The sequence below is a fragment of the Leptonychotes weddellii genome, chromosome 2 (genome assembly GCF_054177405.1).
Source record: "Leptonychotes weddellii isolate Sample4059 chromosome 2, ASM5417740v2, whole genome shotgun sequence".
NCBI lineage: Eukaryota > Metazoa > Chordata > Mammalia > Carnivora > Phocidae > Leptonychotes > Leptonychotes weddellii.
Window position 1 is genome coordinate 109,091,346 of NC_138370.1, and position 14,780 is coordinate 109,106,125.

The 14,780-nt window shown below is 37.3% G+C and overlaps 1 protein-coding gene across 1 annotated transcript in view; it reads right to left on the reverse strand.

The window, feature by feature from the left end:
* Positions 1 to 14,780, reverse strand: part of GRID2 (glutamate ionotropic receptor delta type subunit 2) — a 1,321,579-nt gene that overhangs the window by 188,618 nt on the left and 1,118,181 nt on the right. The window lies entirely within an intron of this gene.

A 14,780-nucleotide genomic window follows, 5' to 3' on the forward strand; every position in this document is an offset into this window, starting at 1 on the left:
CGCCTGGGTGGCTCAGTTGGTTAAGCGACTGCCTTCGGCTCAGGTCATGATCCTGGAGTCCCGGGATCGAGTCCCGCATCGGGCTCCCTGCTCGGCAGGGAGTCTGCTTCTCCCTCTGACCCTCCCCCCTCTCATGTGCTCTCTCTCTCTCATTCTCTCTCTCAAATAAATAAATAAATAAAATCTTTAAAAAAAAAAAAAGGCCTACAGCTTAATGTAATGGAAACAAATACGTTGGCACGAAAGTCCAATATCTTCGCGATAGAAAAACACTTCAAAAACTTGGAGCCCTCTCAGCATATATGTGTTACTAGGGAACTAAGTATTATAAAATTCTTATTTATATTAATATTGTTAGGGATAAAAGGGAAGATAGCAAACAGTGGCCAGCTTAGAGGCGTATTTACAAAACCATTTAGCTTTTCCCATTTTTCACAAAGTAAATGCTGCTCTTTGAGAGTACTGTCTGGCAAAAGAAATGTCTTATGAAGTGAACACTTGGGCATGTGGATTTATATTAGGGCCTGGCCAAATTGTGCTCACTTGCCAGTACATCTGTTTAACTGACAGTGTAAATGCGGCTGTGGACATGGATAAGAAAAGTCTGGAGGATTAAAGGTAGAGTGACCAAAAACCCCCCAAAGTACTATTATTCATCTTTTAAAAAGAGGCATTGAAATTGACAATAACAAGTCAAGAAAAAAAGGATCAAAGAAATAATTTAGCATTATAAAGATGATGTATAGAAGTAGGCCACATTTGAAAAAATGCTCAACCTAGTAATCAGAAAAGTAAAAATAAAAATGAGAGACTTTTCACTCATCATTTTGGCAAAAGTGAAAATATGAAAGAGTAGCATCATTTACTTTTGGCCATTTCAGGCAAGCAAGTGGGAAAATAGAACTCTCTTTTGTATCGAAAGTGGAAATTGGTTCAACATTTTCAGACACTACTTTGAGAGTGGTTATTAAATTTGTAAATGCATATTCTCCTTAACGCAGAATCCTATTTTTATTACTGTATTTACAAAAGAAAATAATAACAAATATATAAAAATAAATGTTCATCAGAGCTGCTTATAGGAGATAAATTATGAAACATTCAAAGTGCTCATCAAGGTTAATGATTTGATAAATTATGATAGTTCATAGACTATTTTGGAGGTATTACAATGATGTATAAATATATATGACAGCTTGAAAGATGTTAATGACAGAAATTGGTAAAGACAAAGGCAGAGAACATTTCATTAAAAAAAGTCCAACTGGAAACCAAACAAAAAACTGCACGCATATATGTGCCCATTAAATAAAGTCATGAAGGGGCGCCTGGGTGGCTCAGTTGGTTAAGCGACTGCCTTCGGCTCAGGTCATGATCCTGGAGTCCCTGGATCGAGTCCCGCATCGGGCTCCCTGCTTGGCAGGGAGTCTGCTTTGCCCTCTGACCCTATCCCCTCTCATGTGTTCTCTCTCATTCTCTCTCTCTCAAATAAATAAATAAAATCTTTAAAAAATAAATAAATAAATAAAGTCATGAAGATGCGCACCCTGCTATTTTAATGGAGGCTGACTGAGGGTAAAACTGGATGGATAGAGTGAAATGATTTTAAAATTATGGTGGAATTGTACTTTTTACTTTTTTGCATTTTTCCAACAGAAATGTTTAAAATGTATGAGCATTTTCCAATTTGGGAAGTTAATTGTTGAGAGTAAGAACTAAACCAAGGCAATGAACCATTTACACAATTTATTGGATAAAGAAGTTTATGAACATAATGGAACCACAAGGAAACAAAGTTGCACCTACCTATAATTTTTCATTCTAGGGAACTACAAAGCTGGTATTCCTTTGTAGAAGGAATGCTTGAATGCTAGGATATGTGTTAAACTAGGACTGATAGCTGAGGCTTTGTGCTCCATCCAGGGGCCTCTGCAGTTACCTGGGAGGTGCACTTCTCTCGTGTGGCTATTAAATAGTTTGAAATTAGGGTCCTAAGACTTATTGAATATTAGCTCCAGAAGGATTCTCAGACTTCATCTATTTCTTTTCCACAATTTTAAAGATAAAGGAAGAAAACTGAAGTCCAAAGTGGCTATATCTTCTTTCCAATCCAGACATTTCCTTTCCAATATTTTTCATTATTTTCATACCTTCTTGCTCATTTAGTTAAAACTATACAGTTAACATCCAATTGGCAGGTTCAGATGCTATGCACCCCAACAGGTGTCTCTGATCCGCCCGCACAAACTGCACCTCCTATCCCCTTTCACTATACCATAGCCTGCCGTAGTTAATCTTATGTGTCAGCTTGGCCAGGTCGTGGGATGCCCAGATTAAACATTAATCAGGAATGCCTGGTTAAACATTGTTGCTGGATGTGCCCATGAGTGTGTTTCTAGACGAGATTAGCATTTGAATTAGTAGACTGAGTAAAGCAGATTGCCCTCCCCAAGGTAGGTGGACATTATCTAACCTAGGGAGGGCTGTAATAGAACAGAAAGGTAGAGGAAGGTTCTTTCTCTTTGCCTGACTGATGAGCTGGAACATCAGTCTGCTCCTTCCCTTAAACTGGAATTTATACCAATAGCGCTCCTAGTTCTCAGGCCTTTAGAATCATATTGGAATTTAAATTATCAGCTTTCCTGGGTCTCCAGTTTATAGACAGCAGATGGTGGGACCTGTCGGCCTCCATAACTGCATGAGCCAATTCCTTATAATAAATCTTATTTTGTATATAAACGTACGCCCACACATATACACACACAAATATATGAATGTAATATATAAATAGATACTGTTATTTTCTCCAGAAAAACTTGACCAATATAAGCACCTTGTATCCAACTGTAACTGCTTTTTATTTCCTGCATGTACTGTGTTCTTCTTACCTCCATGCTTTTGTTCAGGCTGTCTCCTTATCCTACTTACTCCTATCTCTCTTTTACTTAATTAAATCCTACTCACTCTAAGATTAACATAACTTCCTCTTGGAAGTCTTTGTGATCTGAACTAACCTCAACCCTCAGGCTATGATAAATTCCCTTTCTCCACATTCTCTTGGCATCTTGTACATTCCTCTGTAGATTAGCTACTATACTGCATTTTACTGCCCCACCTTCACTAGACTAATCCATTTCTTCATCTTCTGTGCCTATCATAGTTTCTGGTACTTAGCAGCCACTGAATAAATGTTTGTTGATTAAAAAATGAGTGAATGAGTAGATGAATTGGACTTGAATGTAGCTAATTAAAAGAAGAATTGGAGCAGGTCTGGCTTTCATCATGGATTAAATCACTATATAAAAAAGCAATTTTAAAATTACATGCTCTGTTAATGGCAGCTTAGTACTTACTATAAGAGACACCACTTTATTGTTTTCACTTTAATTTACAGAATCTATATCTATATCTATATTTTTCTGGGCATCTAGAAAAAATTTTTTCAGTTTTCAGTTTGCTTTGTGTGCTGTAAGACCTATTCTAACTCAAGTTAAAATGCTTATAGTTTAAGAAGGATATAGCTTTGGACTTCACCTTTACCCTTTTGAGAAAATATCTAATCAAGACTAATTTTGATTTCAAACATCCATGAGGATTATTATAAACAAAAATAAGTTTTAAAAAATGTTAATAATAGGGGCGCCTGGGTGGCTCAGTCAGTTGGGCCTCTAGTCTTGGTTTCAACTCGGTTTATGATCTCGGGGTCGTGGAATTGAAATCGAGTTGGGCTCCATGCCCAGCACAGAGTCTGCTTGAGATTCTTTCTCCCTCCCTTCCCCTCTTTCTCTGCTCTTCCCACTGCTCCTGCTCCTTCTCTCTCTCTCTCTCTAAAATAAATAAGTAAATGAAATCTTTTTAAAAAAATTAATAAAAACACTCAATCCCAGGCATTAAAAATGCATTGGCAAAGCTTCTAGGAATGATCTCCATTTGTGTGTGTATTTTTTTTAAAGATTTTATTTATTAATTTAGATAGAGAGTGGGGGAGGGGCAGAGGGAGAGGGAGAGAGAAAATTCCAAGCATAGTCCACACTGAGCACTGATCCCGAAGCAGAGATTATGACCTGAGCTGAAACCAAGAGTTGGACTCTTAACTGACTGAGCCACTATGGGTTTTTTTGTTTTTGTTTTTGTTTTTTAATTGTTGCACTGATTCTCTTCTTTCACTATGTGATAAATGACATGGACCTAAAACCTTTGATTTTTGGGGGAGCAGAAAATATGTCAATGGGATCTGAGCTCCCAGATGCCTAGTGAAGTGCTAAAGTAAATCATATTCTGTTTGTTGAAATCATTTGGCAAAAGGGCAAATGTAGCAAATGCAGTGTTACTTCTAAGCCCAGTGATCTGACAGCCCAGGACTCCTGGCATTTTCAAAGACCCAAAGTGGTTTAGTATTTTGTTTTGATTTTCCCCAAGTTGTGTTCAGTCTGATTATTCATTTCTGTAATGGAGCCTAACCATGATTTTAAGGTCATATACTTAGGATATTACCAAGTCACTCACTGAAGCCCAAGTTAGGTCTTATCCTCACTCTGCTCATAATGGTCATCTACTTTGGCATTCTTGCCCAATGCCAAATGATGCTACAGAGCTCAAAGAGCAAGGGGAATGGAACAACCATAAAAGAGAATATGACCAGTGTGGTTCATAGGTTTGAGGTGCATAAGACCAGGAATTACTATATGTAAACCTGTAACAGTTGAAAATTGTTTTCTACTCACAGCCTTTTTTCTTTTATGTAATTTCGTTCCTGCTTGCTTCATTCTCATGACCCATGAGATCATTACCTGAGCTGAAATCAAGAGTTGGACGCTTAACAAACTAAGCCACCCAGGTGCCCCCTGATGGGAATAATCTTAAGTCAAAGGGTTTTAAGAGACTGTCCTAAGCCTGGCCTATATCCTCCATCTGTTCTTTGTTTTGTTTTGAAATTTCCTTTAACCTTCTTTTGCTGAGTAGAACTTGCTTCTTTTCTGCAGGTACTACATTGCTTTTGGTCTTCTCAAATGGTGGCTAATTTTCTCTTCTACAACATTCATATCACTGGGGCTGGATCATGGGTAGGTATCCTTTTTGCCCCTTGAACCACTTCTAGATCCTTGGCTTTGAAGCTCATGCCATCAGCTTATACTCATTCCTACTGCAGGCATCTGCTGACTCTGTGTCACTCCAACATTGCTCAAAGATTTTAACACTTGGCTCTCTGTCACTCTTTCAAATTCTAGTTCTGTGGTTATTCTTGGTGATTTGATTATTCACATAGACATCCTTTTCCAGTACTTGGCTTCTTCTTCTCCAAAGATTGTATCTTTCCTCCTCCCTTAGCCACCCACTCCCATGTCATATTATTTCTAATACTAGCACTCTCTTCATCATCTCAATTTCAAATGTGTCATCTTGGAACCAACTTTGTATTATTTCCAATCCTGTCCTTCTGGTTCATGGACTCCTACAGTTCTTTGGTCCCATCCAGACCAACAGTCTGTTCATGTCATCCTCTTGGTATCCTCAGTCTCCTCTGGGTCAGCACTTTCCTCTTACATAGCTGAGATTCCATGATTCATAATAATGATAGTTCCTTTGCATATACTCTCAACTCCCTCACCCCATTGTTTTCTACCATGCTATCTGGTAAACACTAATTCTGGTGAAATCTCATCTCTGTGGACTCCATGTTTATGCTTAGGCAGCTGAAGATGACTACAGAAAAGCCCACAATCATGCTGATTAGTTTCAACTTATAGTCATGATGACTATTGCAAAAGACCCTTTAGTCTTTTCTAGGAATACCATTACATTTCACTAGTCTACTGTCCCTCCCATTCCCCAGAGCAACCATTGCTATCTTCTCTCTCTTCCAATCTCCAGAAGCATTATCCTGTTCCTTAGTGATGACCTTGGTTCCTATTTCTCTGAGTAAATACAACCAATCAAAAATGATTTTCCATATACTTCCATTACCATATCTTCCAACCTATCTGCATGTATGTCCATATGTTCTACCTTCTCTCTTCTTACTATGGATGGACTGTGTTCCTAAATCCAAACCCTCCACTTGTGTACTAGATCTCATTACTTATCACCTACTCAAGGACAGATCTCCAGCAGTTCTCCTGTCTCTCTCCTGCACCATGAATTTCCCCTCTTAATTGTATCATCCCATTAGTATACAGACATTGTATATATCTTTTTTCATAAAAAAATTTTCCCAAATCCCACATCCCACTCTAGAACCCTCCCCACTATTACGCAGCATTTCCTTTCAGCAAAGCACCTTTAAAAAGTGCCCAGTCTAACAAAACAAATGAACAAAGAAAAAAAGAAAAACAACAACAACAAAAAGATTCTTAAATATAGAGAACAAATGGGTGGTTGCCAGAGGAAAGATGGGTAGGGGATAGGTGAAATAGATAAAGGGGATTAACAGTACACTTGTTGTGATGGGCACTGAATAATGTATAAAGTTGTCAGATCATTATATTGTACACCTGAAACTAACAAAACACTGTATGTTAATTGTACCTGAATAGAAAAAAATTAAAATAAAAAATAAAGTAAATAAAAAGCACCTAGTCTTGTAATCTCCACTGCCTCTCTTCTCATTCTTTCTTCTCTCCAATCTAATTCTAATTCCGTCTCTTTTCCCTCACTAGATCTGCTTTTGTCAAGGTCACCAGTGACTGCTGGTTGCCAAACAAATCATTAATTCTCAGTCTTCACCATACTCGACCCATGAGCATCATTTGACAGAGTTGATCATTTGAACTTCTTTTTTTTTTTTTTAAAGATTTTTATTTATTTATTTGACAAAGAGACACAGCAAGAGAGGGAACACAAGCAAGGGGAGTGGGAGAGGGAGAAGCAGGCTCCCCGCAGAGCAGGGAGCCTGATGTGGGACTCAATCCCAGGACCCTGGGATCATGACCTGAGCCGAAGGCAGTCGCTTAACCAACTGAGCCACCCAGGCGCCCGATCATTTGAACTTCTTGGAACACTTTTTCATTTGGCTTCTAAACAAGCACTCTTGGTTTTACCCCCTTTTCCCTGGCTGATCCTTCCCTGACTCTGTTATACCCTTTTTAACTCTCCCTCGTCTAAATACTAAATTGTCCCAGGGATTAGTCTTTCCATAGCTTTCTTCTCTAGATAGATACACATCCTTAGTGATATCATCAAGTCTTAGGACTTTAAATACAGACTCTATGTTAGTAATCTCCAATCTCCAGCTAGAACTTTCTCTTAAACACTCAACTCATATATAGAAAGCAGCTTTCTTGGCATCTTTCTTGGATAATTAATAAACATTTCATATTAACTATCATGCCAAAGGCAAATTCTCATTTGGCTTCTCAAATCTGCTCTTCCCATAGTTTTCTCAACCCCAATAAAAGCCAACTTCATTCTTCCAACTAACTTAGGCCAAAGACATTGGACTCATTTTTAACTCCTCTTCTCCATACCCCACATTCAGCCTTTTAGAAAATTTTGTCAGAGCTACTTTCAAAATATATTCAAATTCAATCATTTCTCACCACTTCCACCATAAGCACTCTGGTCCATCCACCATCATGTCTCACTTGAATTATAACAGTATTCTCCTCAGTCTTCTTGCTTCTAGCCTTGACCTCTCCTATTTTCCACACAGCACCATAAGTGGAGCTTTGAAAAGTAAGTCAGCTCATGTCACTCTCCTGCTCACAACCTCAGAATTTTTCAAAAGTCAAAGTCATTTAAATGGCTCCAAGGTATTATATCAGTGATTTTCAACCTTTATTGTGAATCAGAATCACCTGAACGAATTTAGGATATTCAAATGCTTTCTATTCCCCAATTAAGTTACAATGGGTAAAAGGGGTTAAAAAGTACAAACTTCTAGTTATAAAATACATAAGTCATGGGGATGTAATGTACAGCATGCTGACATAGTTAATAATACTGTATTGCATATGTAACAGTTGCTAAGAGAATAGATCTTAAAAGTTCTCATCACAAAAAGAAAATTTGTAACAATTTGACTGATGTTAACTAGACTTATTGTGACCATTTTTCAATATACACAGAGTCATTATGTTGTATGCCTGAAACTAATATAAAGTTATATGTCGATTATATCTCAATAAAATAAAAAGATATAATTGGAACTTTAGTGGGGCCCACACTTGAACATTTTAGGCCACCATCCTGCCTAACTTCCACTGTGATCTTATTTCCTATCCCTTTCCCCTGCATATCCTACCCACCCCCCATGAACCCTTTTCCAGCCATATTGGTCTTGACATTTCTCTTTATCATGCCAAGTTACCTTCTGCTTCAGGAATTTTGCAGTAATATTCCTTCTGCTTGGACCACTTCTTGTACTGTCTCCTCACTGTCTTCATGGGTCATACCTTGTCCTCTTTCAGGTCTCTACTCAAATGTCGCTTTCTCAGAGATGCCTTCTGAGACCACTTTATATGTGATGGCAACATCCCTCTCCCTCCTCTGCTTTCTTTCATTCTTACCTTTCAAATTTTCCTTCATAGCACATGTTTATGCACTTGTCTATTATTTTCTCTCCACTACAAAGTAATCTCCATTTGGGCAAGGACTTTCCTTGTTCTGTTTAATTCCCGATACCCAGAACAATGCCTGGTAAATAGGTGCTCACTGAATATGCGTTGAATGAATAAGTAAAACAATAGGTTCAATCCACCCAGTTTTTTCAGCCATAGATCAATAAAGAGGGTAGGCTTACCTCACCATTTCATAAGGTCTAGAATTTGTCTTTCTGTGCCAGTCCTCAAAAATCCTTGATATTGACCCATTTGACGTGACCAATCTTTTGTCTCGTTTTCATTTCAATACTCCAATTTTCCAGCTGGCCTTAGAGCTGGGGCCTGATCCCAGTGGCTTTGCTCCACACCTGGACCTTGTCAGTTTCCCTTCCCCATACTGCTCTGGGACTTGTGTGGCCTACTTAGCTTTGCAAACTGATGCTCTCTTTCTGATTGAAAACTGCGGCCAACACCATTCCTCACTTCCTTGTTGCCATAGTATCCATCAGATTTTTATACCCTCTTTGAACTCTGTAGTCTGAGGTATTATGCAGTTACCGTTGGGATCCTCTGGCTAGGATTTTAATCCTACCAATCCTGATTTTCTTTTCTTCCTGAGCAGTCTTCATTGCTGGGGTTTTAGAATAATTTGTTCTTCACCACCTGCGTTTAATAGGTTATCAGGAAATAAATATTGCCCTCTAAATAACCAGAGACTCCTCCATTTCAGTGCTACGCACAGATCCTTCATTCCTAGTCAGATCTTTACCTGTGATTTGCCAAAATATGAGTTATATCATGTTACTTTTCTGTTCAAAACCTTCCTAAGTTTCATATCTCCCACAGAGTAAAAGCCCACTTAGCATGTTTTAACAGCTCTGTATTAGCATTTTCAGACGTTAGCATGCATAGGAGTCACCTGGGAATCTTCTTAGACTGAGATTTACATTGAGAAGGGCTTACGTGGGGCCCAAGAGTCTGCATTTCTAACAAGCTCCTAAGAGATGCTGCTGTTGCTAGTTCACAGAATTATGCTGTAAGTAACAAGGCCCTATATGATGTGCCTTCTCCCCTGCCGCCTGGCCCTCTACTTCTCTGACTTTGTTATACTTCTGATATTATGCCTGATTTCTGAGTTACACTAGACTCCTTCACAGTCTTAGAAAATCCAGGCATGCTCCCACCTCAGGGCCTTTGCATTGGCTGACCCTCTGTCTGAAAACATGTCACCCAGATATACAACTCTTTCTCTCTCTCCAAACTGCTTCACGTCTTTATTCCAATGTCATTTTCTTAAGCCTTCTCTGGCCATCTGATCTAACAAGGCAGACCATCCCCCTCATGTCCCCCTTCTCCCTCTCCTACTCTTTCTCCTTAACACTTATCACTATTGAAATACAACATATTTTATTTACGTTGTTTATTGTCTGCCTCCTCCATAAGAATGTGAACTCTGTGAAGGCATTTTGCTTTCATTTACGTTCGCTCCAGCGACCAAAATACTGGCTGATACATAGGAGGTGCTCAATAAATGATTGTCGAATTAATGCACTAAAAATTTCAGTTATATTTTTCATATACATTTTTTCCTACTTATGCAAAAAGTCCTAGGAAAAGGAAGACAGAATCAAATTTGTTCTAGTTTAATTAGGCTAGTCTGATACAGGTGAATGTCTCCCAAGAATAGCATATCAGAACTCATTTACTTAATCCTCATTTATACAGCTTTCTTTGGTACGAGCAGAATGATGTTAGAAGGGATAAAACTCTACCTCCAAGTAAGAGAAACTTAATGAGACTAGTAGCACAATTAAGAACAAACACAACCTGAGACATTAATGGTATCTATTTAAAGTTATAATTAGATTGCAAGGATTGTTTGCACAGTGATGCAGGCTTTCCTGGAAGACAGTTACTATATATGAACTCTTGTCAAAAACACTGTAGAAGATGTTTGGCCTTTTGTGAAAAATTGACCTAGAAGACCTCTGAAGTCTTTTCTGCCTGAACAAATTAGAAGCCAACGACAGAGAGGAGGAAGCTGCTGTGTGAGATGTGCAAGACTAGTAGCTAAAGCAAGAATCCACAACCACATTTCATGTGTTATAGTTTTCAATCTTATAGACTCCCAGTGAGCTTTAGCAGGTGAGAAGGTTATTGGTTTTTGGTTGGTTGGTTTTGTGTTTTAAGAGATGCTGGCCAAGGCTTGCAAACCGAACTAAAATACATTACATTATTATTACCTATTTTTTTTTGTCTAATCAACTTTCAGCTGTCTCTGATTTTGCTTGAAAGAATATGTACAACAAGCAAATTTCACTTTGATATTTTCCATTATGAATTCATAAGAACATTCTTCACTGCCCCTCTAGTAAATCAGAAAACTAAATAAATATGGTATAATACTAGATGACATGATTTGCAGTTTTAAACTCATAAGCCCTCTTGATCAGTAGACTATCAGGGGAATAGAAATTGTTCTCTACTTCTTTTATTAATTATCCTTTTAGTTATGTTGCAATTTTAACTTAACCTTAGAAGATACGAAATAATAAAGATTTGCAGTTACAAATTGCTCACCTTTACATTCTTTCAGGTAATCTTAAGGATCATTTTATGAACTTATGGCTCTAATCATACTATTTATTGATGCTTCTGTATATATATATACACACACATATATATGTACATATACTCTCTCTATATATGTACATATATATGTGTATATACAATATGTATACAATACATGTATACAATATATATACAATATGTACATATATATGTACATACAATATGTATATATAGTATATTGTATATATACTATATATACATAAATATATATATATATATATTTTAATAATGACAAAAAACATGTGAAGTAGTAATTCTTATCAACATGATGATAATCCTGGGGCCCACAGATTTTAAGTAACTAGTTACATTTACACATTTTAGTTTAAAAAATGAACTGTATTCAAACCCAGGTTGAAATGCCTTTTGCAGGCTTTTAATTCCCACACTGTGACCATCTTACAGAAGAGTAGAGTGAGTCTTAGAGAAGCCAAGTGACTTGCCCAAAGTTGTACACCTAAGAACTGGAAGAACCAGGAGAGAAAACCAGATACTTCCCAAACTGCCCCCAAGCTCCTAGGAAGAGGGTTCTTTCTGTTCTTCATAATAAACTTTTTTTTTAAATGTATTACATTTAATAACAGTATTAGAAACACTAACCCAAGTCGAAAGATGATGGAATGGCTACATATTTAAAGAAAAAGAAACGGCAAAACCTGCAGAAGAAATAACTAAATTTCTTAGCATACGATGCAAACTTATCAATAGCCTAGTCTAAAACACTTTTATGTCATAGAATCTCAGACTGAAATTTTCTCAGGGTGGGTATTTATAATTTCTTTTTACATATCCACAAATGTCAAATTAAATTCAATATGGTTAAAAGGCATAAAGGTAAAAAAGAAAAGAAATAGAAAATGTAGGAAACTATATGTACATGCTTTGAAAAGAAGGTTTTCTTAAACAATCCTGAAGACCTTGGAAGATATATATGTAAATCTTAACACATACATGACTATTAAAATGTCAAATGTCACTTCTATGTGACATTTGATATTCCATACCCTTATGATTTATTTTTTATTTTGGAAATGCTAGGATACAGGAAGTATACCCGGTTTGCATTACCACAAAGAATGCAAGGTATATGGGCTGTGTGTGTATGTGTGTGTGTGTGTGTGTGTGTGTGTGTAAGAACAGAAGAATGAAGCAAGACCTTATCTACATGTGTCAACTTGACTGGCTACCTCTGAAATTCACAAGAGTCTCTTAGGGTCTCACTATTTCGTGAGATATATTATATCTCACGAAATATATATATATATATATATATATATATATATATATATATATATTCTGCATACTCTTACCCAACCCCTCTGTATCAGCTATAGTGACCTTCTTGAAAGGTAATAATGAATCACAACATTCCCTTATTTTAGTAGCATTTTTTGCCATTTAAATAGAATCCAGATTCTTAACTAAGGGCAACAAGGTCCTTCATGATCTATCCCCTGCCTACTAACCTCCTTCCACGTTCTCTCATTGGACATGTTCCAGTTCATCTTGATCTTCAACTGGTTTCTTGAATGTACCTTCAGGCTCCTGCTGAGGCTATGCTTGGTTTGGATGCCCTGTCACCTTCTCTTCTACATGAACAGCTCCTGATCAGGCAGGTCATCATTAATATTTTATCTCCTCAGGGAACCATACTTGATCACTGTTCTGAAAGTAGATGTTCTCTTTAATTTCTATAAGAGCACCCATTTTTCTTTTTCCATAGCACTTATCATGATTTAAGTCATTTTATTTGATCACATATTTTAGTTTTCTTTTCTCACCAGACTCTATACTTCACAGATCCAGTGATCAATTCTCTGTGGTGGAGTTATCTATAGTTTCTTGATCAGGTGCCTGGTACATAATTGGCACTTAGCAAATATTGTATGAAAAAATGAATAATTAGATGATGAGTGAGTGAATATGTATCTTTGAAAATATTTTATGAGAATCTGTATGTCTGCTTGGAGAAAAAAAGTGAATTTTCTCTGGAATGGTATGGTATAGAAAGAGGTTGTAAAGTGTGGAGAGCTTTGACTTCTAAAATGGAATAGAAATACAAACTATGAATATATTCATCCCCGAGAAAACAGAATTCTTCTTAACAATTAACAATATGAAGGAATACCCCCAAATAACTTATTCTTATTCTGAGGCTTAAGTTCATTCACATCCTCTAAGTACCTAGTAAAGCCTAAAGTGTCTACCCTCCCATCTCCTCCAGATAACATATAGGTCCACTCACTCGCCCACTCTTATCCCCATCTTCCCAGTAACTAGAACTTCTAGAAGCCAGTGGACTTTAGGATCAAAACTTGGGTCCTGGGAAACTGGGGTTAATGTAATAAGGGTGAAGGAGTTAGAGGCCACTGTGAACATTTCAAGGAATTCACATCCTAATGCATCATTAGGACTGAGAAAGAGGTTTATATCAGCACCATCAGTTTTTAAAATAATGATGTCAACCAGGCAGACTCTAGGGAATCATAATAGCAGCAGCAGATAAAGGACATCATATGAAAAGGCTAGAACCTGTGTCAGAATATTTTTTATAGCCATCAAAACATTCTCTGGGCGCCTGGGTGGCTCAGTCGTTAAGCGTCTGCCTTCGGCTCAGGTCATGATCCCAGGGTCCTGGGATCGAGTCCCACATCGGGCTCCCTGCTCAGCGGGAAGCCTGCGTCTCCCCCTCCCACTCCCCCTGCTTGTGTTCTTGCTCTCGCTATCTCTCTCTCTCTGTCAAATAAATAAATAAAATCTTTAAAAAAAAAACAAAACATTCTCCAACATAGTATTAATAAGTTTGCCTTTTGAACAAGGAACTCGACATGGGGTCCAAATTATTCTGCTGTGGAAGGTTACAGAGAAAAAGTGTATACCACCTTTGTTGCTATAATTGACATTCATTCATTCATTCATCCCACAATTATTTATTTAATGTCAATCATTGTGATTTTCACTGTGCTAGCCACTGGGATAATTTTAAACAAAAATCATTCGGTTCTCTCATGCAGATTGATGGGGCTTGAGGAAGAAAGAATTACTTCTGCATACGTGTTTATAAACCACAGCCCAGAATAAAAACTAGCTTCATGTTTTACACGAAGGACTGCTTCGTAAGCCTTTTTTTTCCCCCCTGATAAAATAACTTCTAAATGATGGTTATTTAAAATAAGATAGAAATAAAGATTTTCACTTTTGGAATAGAAATAGACATTTGCAGGAACCTTATTGGTGACAAGATTAACTTTTACCCACCACATAATCATAAGTAAAGATAAGGTTTTCATCTAAAAACAAATGCAGTATAGAAAATACCCCCAAGTCATTTGAAAGAATTGGATAACCCTAATGATATTCGGAATGGGATTTGTAAAAACCTTTTCAGTCTTCATGTGCATAAGCCCTTAACCCATTCTGAACAAAATACTAGCTTATGTTTTCTAGCTTCGGAATTCCACTGAAGACAGATCCATTAGACACAGCACAGAAGGCTTTGAATTCCCTCTGCTTAAGCAGTCTGCCAACTCAAAATCTTCTTTAAATCAATAGGAGGTATAATTTAATTGCAAACTCTATGTCAAAGTTAAAATTTTAAAAAAGAAATAAACC